The 13,939-nt window shown below is 46.8% G+C and overlaps 1 protein-coding gene across 1 annotated transcript in view; it reads right to left on the reverse strand.

Annotated features, from left to right (window-relative positions):
• The window catches only part of pdlim7 (PDZ and LIM domain 7), a 155,163-nt gene that overhangs the window by 96,082 nt on the left and 45,142 nt on the right, over positions 1-13,939 (reverse strand). The gene's annotated exons all lie outside the window — the stretch shown is intronic.

Consider the following 13,939-nt stretch of genomic DNA (forward strand, 5'->3'; position numbering starts at 1 on the left):
TACAACCATCTTCGAGAGTAACTAGGAATGGGCAATAAATGCGGACCTAGACAGCAATGCCCACATCACGGAAAGAATAAATTAAAAAATTCTTACCCCCTTTCCCCACTTTCATAAAATTATGGGAAATATATATATAGAGGAAATCCGTAATGGAAGGCAAAAGGAAGGTTCAGTTGGCTGATTCTTGGGACAAAGAGTTTGTCTTATGAAGAAATGTTGAGCAGGTTGATATTCTGAAAAAGAATGAGAGGTGATCGCATGGAAACATCAAAGATGCGGAGGGGACTTGACAGGGTGCATGCTGAGAGGATGTTTCCTCTCGTTGGGGAAACCTAGAACTAGGGGGCTCGGTAAAGTGGTCTCCTACTTAAACCAGACAAGTAGGAATTTCTTCTCAGAGGATAATTAGTATTTCGAATTCTCTTGCCAAGTGAGCAGCGGGGCTGGGTCACTAGATAAACTCAAGGATTAATTAGGCAGATTTTTGATCAATAAGAGAATCAAAGTATAATGGGACAGGCAGGAAAAGTGGAGTTTACAATCAGATCAGCCATGATTTTATTGAATGTTGTCCTGCTTCTGTGTCTTGCGTTTTATGTTTCCATCCACATGCCCAAACTTAGGATGCTAATTTCAACAAAGCACTGTGGGCTTCCAATATCTGCACATCAACACTTGATCTGTCAAAGAACAAGCCAGGTAAACTTTGGGGGAAAAAGCAAAAGCACATTGCAAGTTACATCACAATGTTTTCCTTATTGTTATTAAGCTGCGTTTTGAAGCGGCCTTCCGGAGGGCCGAAGAGGAAAGAGTCTAATTTGACCCCTCCAGAAGGCCGCTGCCCTAGACTCGACATGTATGCTCAAGCATTGCGTCAATGCCAGATTAATCAGTCGCATTCACAAGACAGCCCCGAACGTCACCCAAGCACAACTCAACGCCATCCGCGCTCTCAAGACCAACCGCAACATTGTCATCAAACCAGCAGACAAAAGGAGGGTCCACCCTCATACTGAACAGAATGGACTACTGCAAAGAAGTGTACCGACAACTCAACAACCAGGAACACTACATACAGTTACCCGCAGACCCGACCAAGGAACACACCCGCCAACTCACAGACTGATCAAGACCGTGAATCCCGACCTTCAGAGCACCCTAACATTCAGAGCACCCTACATGCTCTCATCCCACGTACTCCCCGCGTTGGAGATCTCTACTGCCTCCCGAAAATACATAAGGCCAACACACCAGGCCGTCCTATCGTTTCAGGCAATGGGACCCTGTGTGAGAACCTCTCTGGTTACATCGAGGGCATCTTGAAACCCATCGTACAAGGAACGCACATCTTCTGTCGCGCCATGACGTACTTCCTACAGAAACTCAGCACCCATGGACCAGTTGAACCAGGAACATTCCTCGCCGCAATGGACGTCTCAGCACTCTACACCAGCATCCCTCAAGACTATGGCATTGCTGCAACAGCCTCAGTACTCAACACCAACTGCCGCCAATCTCCAGACACAGTTCTGCAATTCATCTGCTTCATTCTGGATCACAACATCTTCACCTTCGACAACAAGTTCTTCATCCAGATGCACGGAACAGCCATTGGGACCAAATTCACACGTCAATATGCCAACATCTTCATGCACAAGTTTGAACAAGACCTCCTCACCGCACAGGACCTTCAACCAACATTATACACCAATGACATTTCTTTCCTTTGGACCCACGGCGAAGAATCACTGAAACGACTACACGATGACATCAATAAGTTCCATCCCACCATCAGACTCACCATGGACTACTCTCCAAAATCAGTTGCATTCTTGGACACTCCATCAAGGACAGGTCACCTCAGAACGTCGCTTTACCGCAAGCCCACGGATAACCTCATGATGCTCCACTTCTCCAGCTTACATCCTAAACACATTAAAGAAGCCATCCCCTCTGGACAAGCCCTCTGTATACACAGGATCTGCTCAGACGAGGAGGAGCGTAACAGACATCTACAGATGCTACGAACGGGATATGGCACTCGACTCATTGCTTGACAGTTCCAACGCGCCACAGCAAAAACCGCACCGTCCTCCTCAGAAGACAAACACGGGACATAACCGACAGAGTACCCTTCGTCGTCCAGTACTTCCCGGAGCGGAGAAACTACGTCATCTTCTTCACAGCCTTCAACACGTCATTGATGACGATGAACATCTTGCCAAGGTCATCCCCACACCCCCACTACTTGCCTTCAAACAACCGCGCAACCTCAAACAAACCATTGTTTGCAGCAAACTACCCAGCCTTCAGGACAGCGACCACAACATCACACAATTCTGCCATGGCAATCTCTGCAAGACGTGCCAGATCATAGACATGGATACCACCATTACACGTGAGAATACCACCCACCAGGTACGCGGTACATAATCGTGCGACTCGGCCAACGTTGTCTGCCTCATACGCTGCAGGAAAGGATGTCCCGAAGCGTGGTATGTTGGAGAGACCATGCGACAACGGATGAACGGACATCGCGCGTCAATCGCCAGGCAGGAATGTTCCCTTCCAGTCAGGGAACACTTCAGCAGTCAAGGGCATTCAGCCTCTGATCTCCGGGTGAGCGTTTTCCAAGGCGGCCTTCAGGACGCGCGACAACGCAAAATCGCCGAGCAGAAACTTCCAGCCAAGTTCCGCACACCTGAGTACGGCCTCAACTGGGACCTTGGATTCATGTCGCATTACATTCATCCCCCACCATCTAGCCTGGGCTTGCGAAATCCTACCAACTGTCCTGGCTTGAGACAATTCACACCTCTTTAACCTGGGGTTACCCCCATCTCTGGATCTGTAAAGACTTAATTACCTGCTGTTATGGGCCAGGGTTTAGAGAACCCAAAGTGTATCGAGGAGTTCATCTGACCCACAACTTTTAATAGATTATGGTATGGGAAGCACACAGCCCACCCTACAGGTGTGGTACAGCAGGGATGGAAAAAGTATTTTTTAGAGCAAAACAATGTTTATTCTCAAGTTAACTCAAGTTAACCTTTTTGAAACAAACAGTGAACATCTTAGCAACCATTAATTCAAATACAATCCCCAAAGAATACAACATTAAGTACTCCGCAAGCTGTCCTAAAAGACTTTTTTTTTTAAACTTTAAACAGAAGCACATTCACTGGCTATTGTTATTGTTTACATTCACTACTGACAACATTTATAATTCTGAATTCACCAAATGATCAAGAGATAGTCTTTTGATGGCAGAGAGAATAGCAGTACACCTGCTTGGTCTGGCTTCAGCTCTAACACTGAAAACGAAACTAAAACACACCTTGTAGCAAACAGCCTAAAATGAAAGTAAAAAGCTGACAGACAGCCCAGCTCCACCCACTCTCTGATATCACTGCAGTAATAAACATCCATTTCTTAAAGGTACATTTCTGAAACACCCATTTCTTAAAGGTACTCTCACATGACACGGCAAATGCTCGCATTCAAAGCATTGTCTTGCATCTTTGACTTTGTCTATATATATGTTTCTGGAACATACCTCTTCATTCACCGGAGCAAGGAGCAGTGCTTCGAATGCTAGTGTTTGAAACAAACCTGTTGGACTTTAACCTGGTGTTGTCAGACTTCTTATTGAATAAGACATTAGTTGGGCCTCTTCTCGAGTACTGCGTTTAGTTTGCCATACTCGAGGAAGGATGTGCAGACATTGGAGAGAGTACAGAGGAGAATCACAAGAATGATTCCAGGGATAAACAATTGTAGCTATGAGGATAGTTTCGAGAGGTTAGGACTGTTTTCCTTGAAGAAATGGTTAGAGGTATTCAACATCCTGAAGGGAATGTGCTGGGTAAATAGTGAGACACTGTCCCTCTCAGGAGTACATCAAGAACTAGAGGGGTTTGTCCCAGGAAGGATGGACGGAGGGTTCCAGAGCTGGCATCGGGCAGGAATTAGGAGAGTGAGAGATTGGTTTATTGTCGGGACGTTTGCGAGCCTGGGAGCGCTGGAGGAAAAGTATGAGTTGCCCCCGGGGAATATCTTTAGATACATGCAAGTGAGGGCATTTACGAGGCAACAGGTGAGGGAATTTCCGCTGCTCCCGACTCAGGGGATCCGGGATAGAGTGATTTCGGGGGTATGGGTCGGGGAGGGCAGTGTCCGAAATATATCAGGAGATGAGAGACGAGGGGGAGGCGCTGGTAGATGAGCTGAAGGGAAAATGGGAAGAAGAGCTGGGGGAGGAGATTGAAGAGGGGCTGTGGGCTGTTGCCCCAAGTAGGGTAAATTCCTCTTCCTCGTGTGCCAGGCTAAGCCTGATACAATTCAAGGTTCTACACAGAGCACACATGACGGGAGCGAGGATGAGCAGGTTCTTCGGGGTGGAGGACAGGTGCGGGAGGTGCTTGGGAAGCCCGGCGAACCACACACATATGTTTTGGTCATGTCCGGCACTGGATGAGTACTGGAGGGGAGTGGCAAGAGTGATTTCAAAGGTGGTGAAGGTCCGGGTCAAGCCAGGTTGGGGGGTTAGCTATATTTGGGGTACCGGGAGTGCAGGAGCCGAAAGAGGCCTGGTAGCCCGGCGATGGATCTTACTCATGTGGAAGGAAGCGAAACCCCCCGGCATGGAGGCCTGGATAAACGATATGGCAGTGTTCATAAAACTGGAACGGATTAAGTTTGCGTTGAGAGGGTCGGTTCAGGGGTTCTCCAGGCGGTGGCAACCGTTCCTTGACTATCTAGCGGAACGTTAAGGGAAAATAGATAGTCAGCAGCAGCCCAGAGGGGGGGGGGGGGGGGACCTGTTTTGTTCTAGTTGGGGTGGAGGGGAGAGCACTATTTTTTGTTACTTAGTTAGTTTACTATTTCATTTAAATAATGTTATCTATTAGTTATTGTGTTATCTTTTTTGTTGATTTGTAAGGTGGAAAAATTGTGTTTGAAAACTTTAATAAAATATATATTTTTTAAATTTAAAAAAAGAACTAGAGGGCACAGATTCAGAATAATGGCCAAACTGGGGTAGATGTGATGGGAGGAAAAGTTATTTCACCCAGAGGGTGGTTGGAGTCTGGAAGAAACATCCTGAAAGGTGGTGGAGGCACGTTCAATCGAGGTATCCAAAGCGAATTGGAACGTTAAAAAAAGATATAAGCAAAGTTACTGGGATAAAGCAGGGGAGTTGGATCAGGTAGAAAGCTCTTTAACCGAGTCAGTGTGGATTTGATGGGCTGAATGACCTTGTTCTGCATTGTAAAGGCTCTGCGATTCTGCAAACAAAATCTGGAATTTGAAGCTAGTCTCATATAATGGTGACCTCAAAATTAACATTTGACGTCGGTTCACTCATGTCCATTAGGGAAACAAAATCTGCTGTCCTCCCCTGGTCGGCGTACATGTGACGCCAAAATGATATGAACAAATAAAAAAGAGATTTGATGCTCTCACCCATGCTGGGATTTTCCAATCCTGTCAAAAGTCACTGGATCTTTGGCTACCCCTCCAAATCTTCTGTTCCTGCCCGTGATGGATCCTACTGCTGGCAGGACCAGAAAATCCTTGCCAAATTTCCCACTTCCCAGGATCCACATGAAGGGAACACATCTCAAAACCATACAACACTTTACATTTTGTCACCGGTTCTAGTGTCCAAACATGCAATATCACATCATCAGATAACGTTTAAATTTAATTCCCTTGCTGCTCCTTTCAAAATTGAAATTTTCAAATCTCATGGGGCTACTTTTGAGGGTTACATATCTCAGCAATGTGAGATCAGGCAGTGAAGCATTAGAAACAGAAGGGCAGCATGGTGGTTAGCACAGCTGCCTCACAGCACCAGGGACCCGGGTTCCAATTCCGGCCTTCTCCCAGTGTCTGCTTGTGTTGCCTCCGGGTGTTTCAGGTTCCTCCCACAGTCCAGAAAATGAGCACATTAGGTGGATTGACCATGCTAAATTGTCCTTTATTATCCAGGGATGTGTAGGTTACGGGGCTAGGGTGGGAGAGTGGGCTTAGGTAGAATTTCCATTCAGACAGTTGGCGCAGACTCAATGGGACGAATAGCCTCCTTCTGCACGGACTGGAAACGTCAATTTTAACAACTTATTTTAGGAATATCAATAAAAAACAAAATTTAAAAATGGATGCCTTAGCAGGAACTTGCCGAAGTAGCCATGACCAGTGTCACCCTCAGCAACACTTCAAAGAGCTGCATGACCAGGAGGAAGTAGCCACAGCAGTTTTCCTTTAGTATTTGACACAGACCATATTTGAAACTGGAATACTATTGATCTGTATGGCTCACTGCTGATTGGCAAAAATCAATTGAAACATCAGGGGAGCTTGAAACAGTTTTGCAGCCATGACTGGGTATTTATATTTTCTACCTAATGTTATTCACATGCTCTTACTTCTCGTTAAAAAAGATTAATCCACTCAAGTTTACCTTTCGGCTCCATACCATATCAATTACTGAGCTCTCGAGTATGTATATGCTCTCTCCATTTTGAAAGTGTGCAGCTAGTACATTTCATACTGTGATAACCCCAAGATTTTGCACCAGTCTCTGATATTATACCCACCCAATATCACATTATTTAGCCATAGATTTGGCCTTCGTTCTGACTTCTAAACTCGTTGGACTCTAAGAAACTCAATTCCAAAAACTGTTGGTAGGAGGTTACGGCAGGCGAGGACCTAGAAAAGATCATTATCAATAGGTAGGTAGTGTTGAACAAGCTAATGGGCTAAAGGTAGACAAGTCCAGGGTACTAAAAGAGGTGGCTGATGGGGGGGGAAAAAAAAGAGAACAAATGCGCTTGTGGTAATTTACCAAAATTCGCTGGACTTTGGGGTGATTCCGGCAAATTGGAAAACAGCAAATGTGACACCACTGTTTAAAAAAGGAGGTAGACAAAGGTGGGCAACTATAGGTTAACTTCGGTAGTGGGGAAAATGCTTGAATCTATTGTTTAGGAAGAAATAGCAAGACACCTGGATAGAAATTGTTCCACTGGGCAAACGCAGCATGGGTTCATGAAAGATAGGTCATGTTTGACTCATTTAGTGAAATTCTTTGAGGACGTTACGAGCACAGTGGACAATGGGGAACCGGTGGATATGGCGTATCTGGATTTCCTGAAGGCCTTTGACAAGGTGCCGCACAAAGGCTTGCTGCATAAGATAAAGGCGCATGGCATTACGGGTAATGTAATAGCATGGATAGAGGATTGGGTAAATAACAGAAAGCAAAGAGTGGGGATAAATGGGTGTTTTCTGGTTGGCAATGGCGTGCTTCAGGGGTCAGTGCTGAGTCCTCAATTGCTCACAATTTACATAGATGATTTGGCGTTGGGGACCAAGTATAATGTGTCAAAGTTTGCAGATTAGTGATAGAGCCAAGTGTGCAGAGGACACTGAAAGTCTGCAGATATAGATAATTTAAGAGAGTAGGCAAGGGTCTGGCAGATGGAGTTCAATGTTGAGAAATGTGAGGTCATCCATTTTGGTAGGAATAAGAGCAAAATAAGCTATTGTTTAAATGGTAAAAAATTGTAGCATGCTGCTGTGCAGAGGGACCTGGGTGTCCCTGTGCATGAATCGCAAATGTTGGTTTGCAAGTGATTAAGGCGGCAAATGGAATTTTGACCTTCATTGCTAGCAACACCGCAGCAGTGGTTAGCATTATGGCTACACAGCGCCAGGGTCCCAGGTTCGATTCCCAGCTTGGGTCACTGTCTGTGCAGAGTCTGCATGTTCTCCCAGTGTCTGCGTGGGTTTCATCCGGGTGCTCCGGTTTCCTCCCACACGTCCCAAAAGTCGTCCTGTTAGGTCATTTGGACATTCTGAATTTTCCCTGTGTACCCGAAAAGACGCCGGAATGTGGCGACCAGGGCCTTTTCACAGGAACTTCATTGCAGTGTTAATGCTACTTGTGACTATCAATAAAGATTATTATTATAATAGAGGGATGAAGTAGGGAGGTTATGTTTGCAGCTGTATAGGGTGCTGGTGAGGCCACACCTGGATACTGCATACAGTTTTGTTCCTTTACTTGAGAAAGGATGTACTGGCACTGGAGGGTGTGTAGGTTGATTCCGGAGTGGAGAGGGTTAGCTTATGAGGAGAGTGGAGTGGAGAGGGTTAGCTTATGAGGAGAGACTAAGTATACAGGGACTATACTCATCAGAATTTAGAAGGAGGTGGGGGGGGGGATCTTATAGAACCATATAACATTCTGAAGGGAATAGATAGGATAGAAGCAGGGAGGAGGTTGTTGCCACTGGAGGATTAAACTAGAACTAGGGGGCATAGCCTCAAGATAAGAGGGAACAGATTTAGGACGGAGTTGAGGAGGAACCTCTTCACCGAAAAGGTCATGAATCTGTGGAATTCCCTGCCCAGAGAAGCAGTTGAGGCTACCTCATTAAATGTTTTAAAGGCAAAGAGAAATAGATTTTTGAACAGTAAAAAAGGTTATGATGAGCGAGCAGGTAAGTGGAGAGGAGTCAACAAAACGATCAGCCATGATCTTGTTGAATGGCAGAGCAGGCTCAAAAGGCCAGATGGCCTACTCCTGCTCCCAGTTCTTACGTTTGGTGCAATTCTGTTGGTCCGTTGGCCACAGGTGCAAATCCAATTATGGTCGTTAAATCATGTGAGGGGGGTTTGTGCCTGCGAGATCTCGAGTTGAAATCTTCCCCTCACTACCCCCACCCCCGGAAATGTGATGAAGTTCTCCCTGTAATTTGGGGAGGCCCCAGGGTTGAGGACTATGGCTGGGCATTGTGCCCAGCATCTTGGCAGTGCCAGGAGGCAGTGACGTGGGCATTGCCAGTAGGGTAACCCCCCTCCATTTGGGTGGGGTTAGGTGTTGAGGGAACAAGAGTGCCTCCGATACTTCAGTGATGTGTGTGAGTGTGAGTGCGAGTGTGTGTGTGTGGGGGTGGGGGTGGGGGGGGGGGGGGGGGGGGGTTCATTTCTTTCACAGGTCAAGGCGCCTTAAGATGGCAACCCGATTTCTGGCCTTGCTGGTTGTATCAGGCCTTTATCTGCCGGAGTGTCAGCACAAAACAGGCCCCCTGCTATTTTTTGACAAAAGTGTCAGAAGATCTGGAGTGAAAACCTAGTGTTTCTGAAGAGAAACATGTTGGTTTTCATTCAGAATTTGACACTTTGCCATTTTGTTTGGGAAATTCTGCCCATCTTTCCACATTTACTACACAGACTGTGCTTGTAACCTCAGTCTCACTGTAAAATAGTGAAATTATTATAACTGGATCTCCTCCATGCCCTTCAATGGGTTGATGTAGGTCTCCTAGGCAATCGGGGTCCCCTTGGGCTCTGGACAGGGTGGTGCCCTGGCACCCTGATGCCATTTGGGCATCATGGCACTGCCAGCCTTCCAGAGTGGCATCTTGCCCATGCCAGCGATCGGGCCCGGATATGCCCTGCCCTTAACAAAGTGGGGCATGGGGTGCTCAATGTCCCCCTAATTGGGGGCGGGGGGGGGGGGGGGTCTCGAGATTTAAAAATGAAGTGAACTAAGTGTGGCCTTGGTGGGGAGTTCCTCAACGAGGCCCAGAAATGAAGCAGTGTCCCATTTAATAGCGGGATCATTCTCTGCGCTGTCAGCGTTCAGAAATACACAGGTAAACATGCCCAACACGGGACTTTTCATTTCCGTTAAATCGCACCCTTCATCTTTCAATTCTTCAAGTATTCTTTTAACGGTTAAAAGCTACCTTTTATAACTCCTGTTCTTCAGTGCTCCAATGTTACTGTTCCGTCTCGTCAGATCTTAAATTAAAAGAGACGCTGCAAGGGACCTTGTCTGCCTTTTTTGGGGGGGGGGGGGGGGGGGGGGGGAAGACACACTCCGAAAGCTGATCGTGTCATCTTTGTTTTTGTGTAGGTGAAGAATGGTGGCATAAGATTCAGCCATCAAGAATTTCGCAGCCAAGTACAGTCCTATCCTCTATCATGCACTTTCCAGCAAGGGCCACTGAATAGTGATCAAGTGCAGAATGATTTATTCTTTCACTTCACTAAGTCAAGAGTAATGAGGCCAATTATAGCGCACTTGCTTCCAGCCGAACGAAGGTCATCCAGTCAGCATTTGAATGTGGAATCTTTCTGGCCTACGTGGGCTGGCTCTGCACATTGTCGGCCTTTGGCTTTGAGCCTTCCAAGGGAATTTTTTCCATCCTGCTTTGGGAATACATTATTTTCATAAAATATGAGTCAATGCTCTTTTTGCACAAAATATGACAGCAAGAGTCGAGGTAAAGTTTTACTAATGTTGATTTGATAAAAAGCACTTGGGTGATATCTGGATGCTTGTCCTTTTTGTTGCATGTCCGTGTCTAAATCTCCTCTGCCACCGATTTCAACATGACAGAATAGTGTAGTTTGTTTTTGCACCTCTTTGAAAACCTATGATGAAAAACTCGTGCAGGGGGAAATCACTGTTGATATTAACAAAGAACCCTTTAAACACATTTATGCGATGAAATTTAACTGGTTTGGTTTCTTTGACCAGTCCCACCCAGGAACGTTGCCTTAAAAGAGGCAGAGAGGTATCGGGATATTATGCTTTTGGGAAGAACTGATCCATCCCCAGAAAGCCACCAAGCTGGGTTGTGCACATGTCTGTAAATGGAAGTTGATTCAAATGCATGATGAGCAATTGCTTTAGCAGTCATCATAGAATCCACAATGCAGAAAGAGGGCATTCGGCCCATCGAGTCTGCACCAGCCCTTGGAAAGAGCACGCTACCTAAATCCACACTTCCACCCTATCCCCGTAACCCAGTAACCCCACCTAACCTTTTTTGGACACAGCATGGTCAATCCACCTCACCTGCACATCTTTGGACTGTGGGAGGAAACCAGAGGACCCGGAGGAAACCCACGCAAACACGGGGTGAATGTGCAGACTCCACACAGACAATGGCCCAAGCCGGGAATCGAACCTGGGACCCTGGAGCTGTGAAGCAACTGTGCTAACCACTGTGCTATCCAATGCCTTAGCTTCCCAAAATTTGCTCACAAAGTCGGTGAGTGGGAAGAAACATTAAAATATGGTTAAAGTGTGAAACCCCTGGACCACAGCATCCCTCCACTCAAACGACATTCAGTACAAAAACAGTCCAAATACGTGGACATCATCAGTAACAGGATTTGCTGCTTCTCACTGTTTCTCCATTTAAGGAGGGGTTATTGGGTTATGGGGATATGGTGGAAGTGAGGGCTTAAGTGGGTCGGTGCAGACTCGTTGGGCCGAATGGCCTCCTTCTGCACTGTATGCTCTATGTTCTAAAGAGTCTTTAGAGCCAAATACCAATACCAGTGTGTTGAACTGCATTAACTAGGGGGATAAGCAGAGTTTTTCCAGAGGGTGGTGTTTCCTACACACGCACAGTCAAGCAGCCCCACTGCCATCAACACTCCAAGGACAGGTAATTGCCTGCAGACAGGGCTGCCACCTCACACGGGCAGAGGTCCTGTCTCAGAGGCCTACCAGCCAATCTGATTGGTCAGCAGCTCAGCCCTGCAGCCCCAGCAGCAGCAGTCTCCAGGCTTGGGACTACAAGCAGTCCCCAGATTCTAAGTCCCAGAGGCCAGGACCAGGCAAATGTGGGGAAATCTCACGGCAGAGTAGGGAGTGGAGATGAAGCACAGTGAGTTTTGATGGAGAGGCCAGGAGGAGGAGCCCACCTCCGGTGGGCAGACCTTGGGTGGGTTGGCAGATGTGCAAAAGACTGTTTAGAGAAGCACAGCCCACTCCACCCCACCCACCCATACAGAGGCCTGAACAGGGCTTCCCCCTAACTCCTGCTGTCTTACGGAGATGGAACAGGAAGCAGCTGTTTGGCCACTTAATGGCCTCAATTGGAGAGAGGACAGGAGAGCTGTCCTAGGCCTTGCCCGGCCCAGGGGAAATTTCAGACAAGTCAACAGTTGGTTGTTGGGGGTTGGGGAGGCCATCTGAGAAATTTAATGAACCTCCTTTGCGTGCAAACTCGCTGGTGGGGACCACAAACTTCTGTCCATAATGGGGTGTGCCACTGGAGCACAACCCATATATGAACATATAGGGAGGTACTTTGGTCTATAGTGTCCTTGTCCCCTCTCCTGTTAGATCTATCCAATTAATTCCCATCCCCCACTCCGCAGTAATGGGTTTCACTCATTTCTAATACCATTCTAATAAATATCTTCTGCATCTTCTCCAAGGCCTTGACACTCTCCCATCGTGAGCTCCCCAGCATTCACAGAAATGCCTTCGGCCCATCGAGTCTGTACCGACATGAAAAACACCTGACCTACAGACATAATCCCGTGTGCAAGTAGTTGGTACATAGCCTTAAATGTTTGATGTACCAACTGCTCATCCAGGTACATTTTAAAGGATGTGAGCCAACCCGCCTCTACCGCCCTCTCAGGCAGGTCATTCCAGACCATCACCACCATCTGGATAAAAAGGTTTCCTCAGATTCCCCCTAGACTTCCTGCCCTCCACCTTGAGCACGTGTCCCCTTGTGACTGACCCTTCACTTAAGGGGAACAGCTGCTCCCTATCCTCCCTGTCCATCCCTTCATAACCTTGTACACCATGATCAGATCTCCCCTCAGCCTTTCCTGCTGCAGTGAAAACAACTCAAGCCTATCCAACCTCTCTTCATAACTCAAATGTTCCATCCCAGGCAACATTCTGATGAATCTCCTCTGCACCCTCTCCATGCAATCACATTCCTATGTGTGGTGACCATAACTGTAGAGCACAAACACTCCAGCTGTGGCCTCAACAAATGCTATACAACTTCCAACATGTCCTCCCTGCTTTTGTAATCTTCGCCTCGATTGACAAAGGCAAGTGTCCCATATGCCTTTTTCACCACCCTATTAGCCCACCCTTCCACCTTCAGAGATCTATGGACAAACACGTCAAGGTCCCCTAGTCCCTCAAAACTCCCCAGTGTCATGACAGTCATAGAACAGTTCTCATCAAACTACTCCTTCAAAAGTGTATCACTTCACACATTTCAGGGTTAAATTCCATTTGCCACTTATCTTTCGTCTATATGTTCCTGTAACCCAAGACACTCAACCTCACTGCTAACCACCCAGCCAATCTTTGTGACATCCACAAACTTACTGATCCTACCCCCCACATAGTCAACAATGTCATTTATATAAATGATGAATAATAGGGGACCTAGCACAGATCCCTGTGATACGCCATGGGACATGGGCTTCCAGTCACTAAAGCAGCCTTCTATCATCACCCTCTTGTCTCGTACAACTAAGCCAATTTCGAATCACCTGATCAAATTACCCCGTATCCCATGTCCATTTGCTTTCTTTATAAATCTCCCATGTGGGACCTTGTCAAAGGCTTTGTTGAAATCCATGTAAACTACATCAACTGCACTACCCTCATCTACACACCTGGTCACCTCCTCAAGCATGACCTCCCTCTGACAAAGCAATGTTGACGATCCCTGATAAAACCTTGCCTCTCCAAGTGGAGATAAATGCTCTCCTTCACAATTTTCTATAAATAGTTTCCCTACTATGGTCAAGAGACTCATTGGGCTGCAGTTCCCTGGCTCATCTCTACAATCCTGCTTAAAGGGTGGAACTTACTACATTAGCTGTTCTAAGTCTTCTGGAGTGTTCCCCCCCCCCCCCCCCCCCCCCCCCTTGGCCTGAGAAGAGTTAAAAGTTTGGGTCAGAGCACCTGCAATCTACTCCCTCTCTTCCCACAGGAGCTTGGGACACAATTCATCCGGACCTGGAGATTTGTCCACTTTTATGCCAACGCGGCCCATACCTGGTCACCGCCTATGTCAATTAAAATAAGTCAGCTCTCGAGCTGAAATATAAATAACTTCAAAACCACTTCAGTTAC

The sequence above is a fragment of the Scyliorhinus torazame genome, chromosome 7 (assembly GCF_047496885.1).
Source record: "Scyliorhinus torazame isolate Kashiwa2021f chromosome 7, sScyTor2.1, whole genome shotgun sequence".
NCBI classification, from domain to species: Eukaryota; Metazoa; Chordata; class Chondrichthyes; order Carcharhiniformes; family Scyliorhinidae; genus Scyliorhinus; species Scyliorhinus torazame.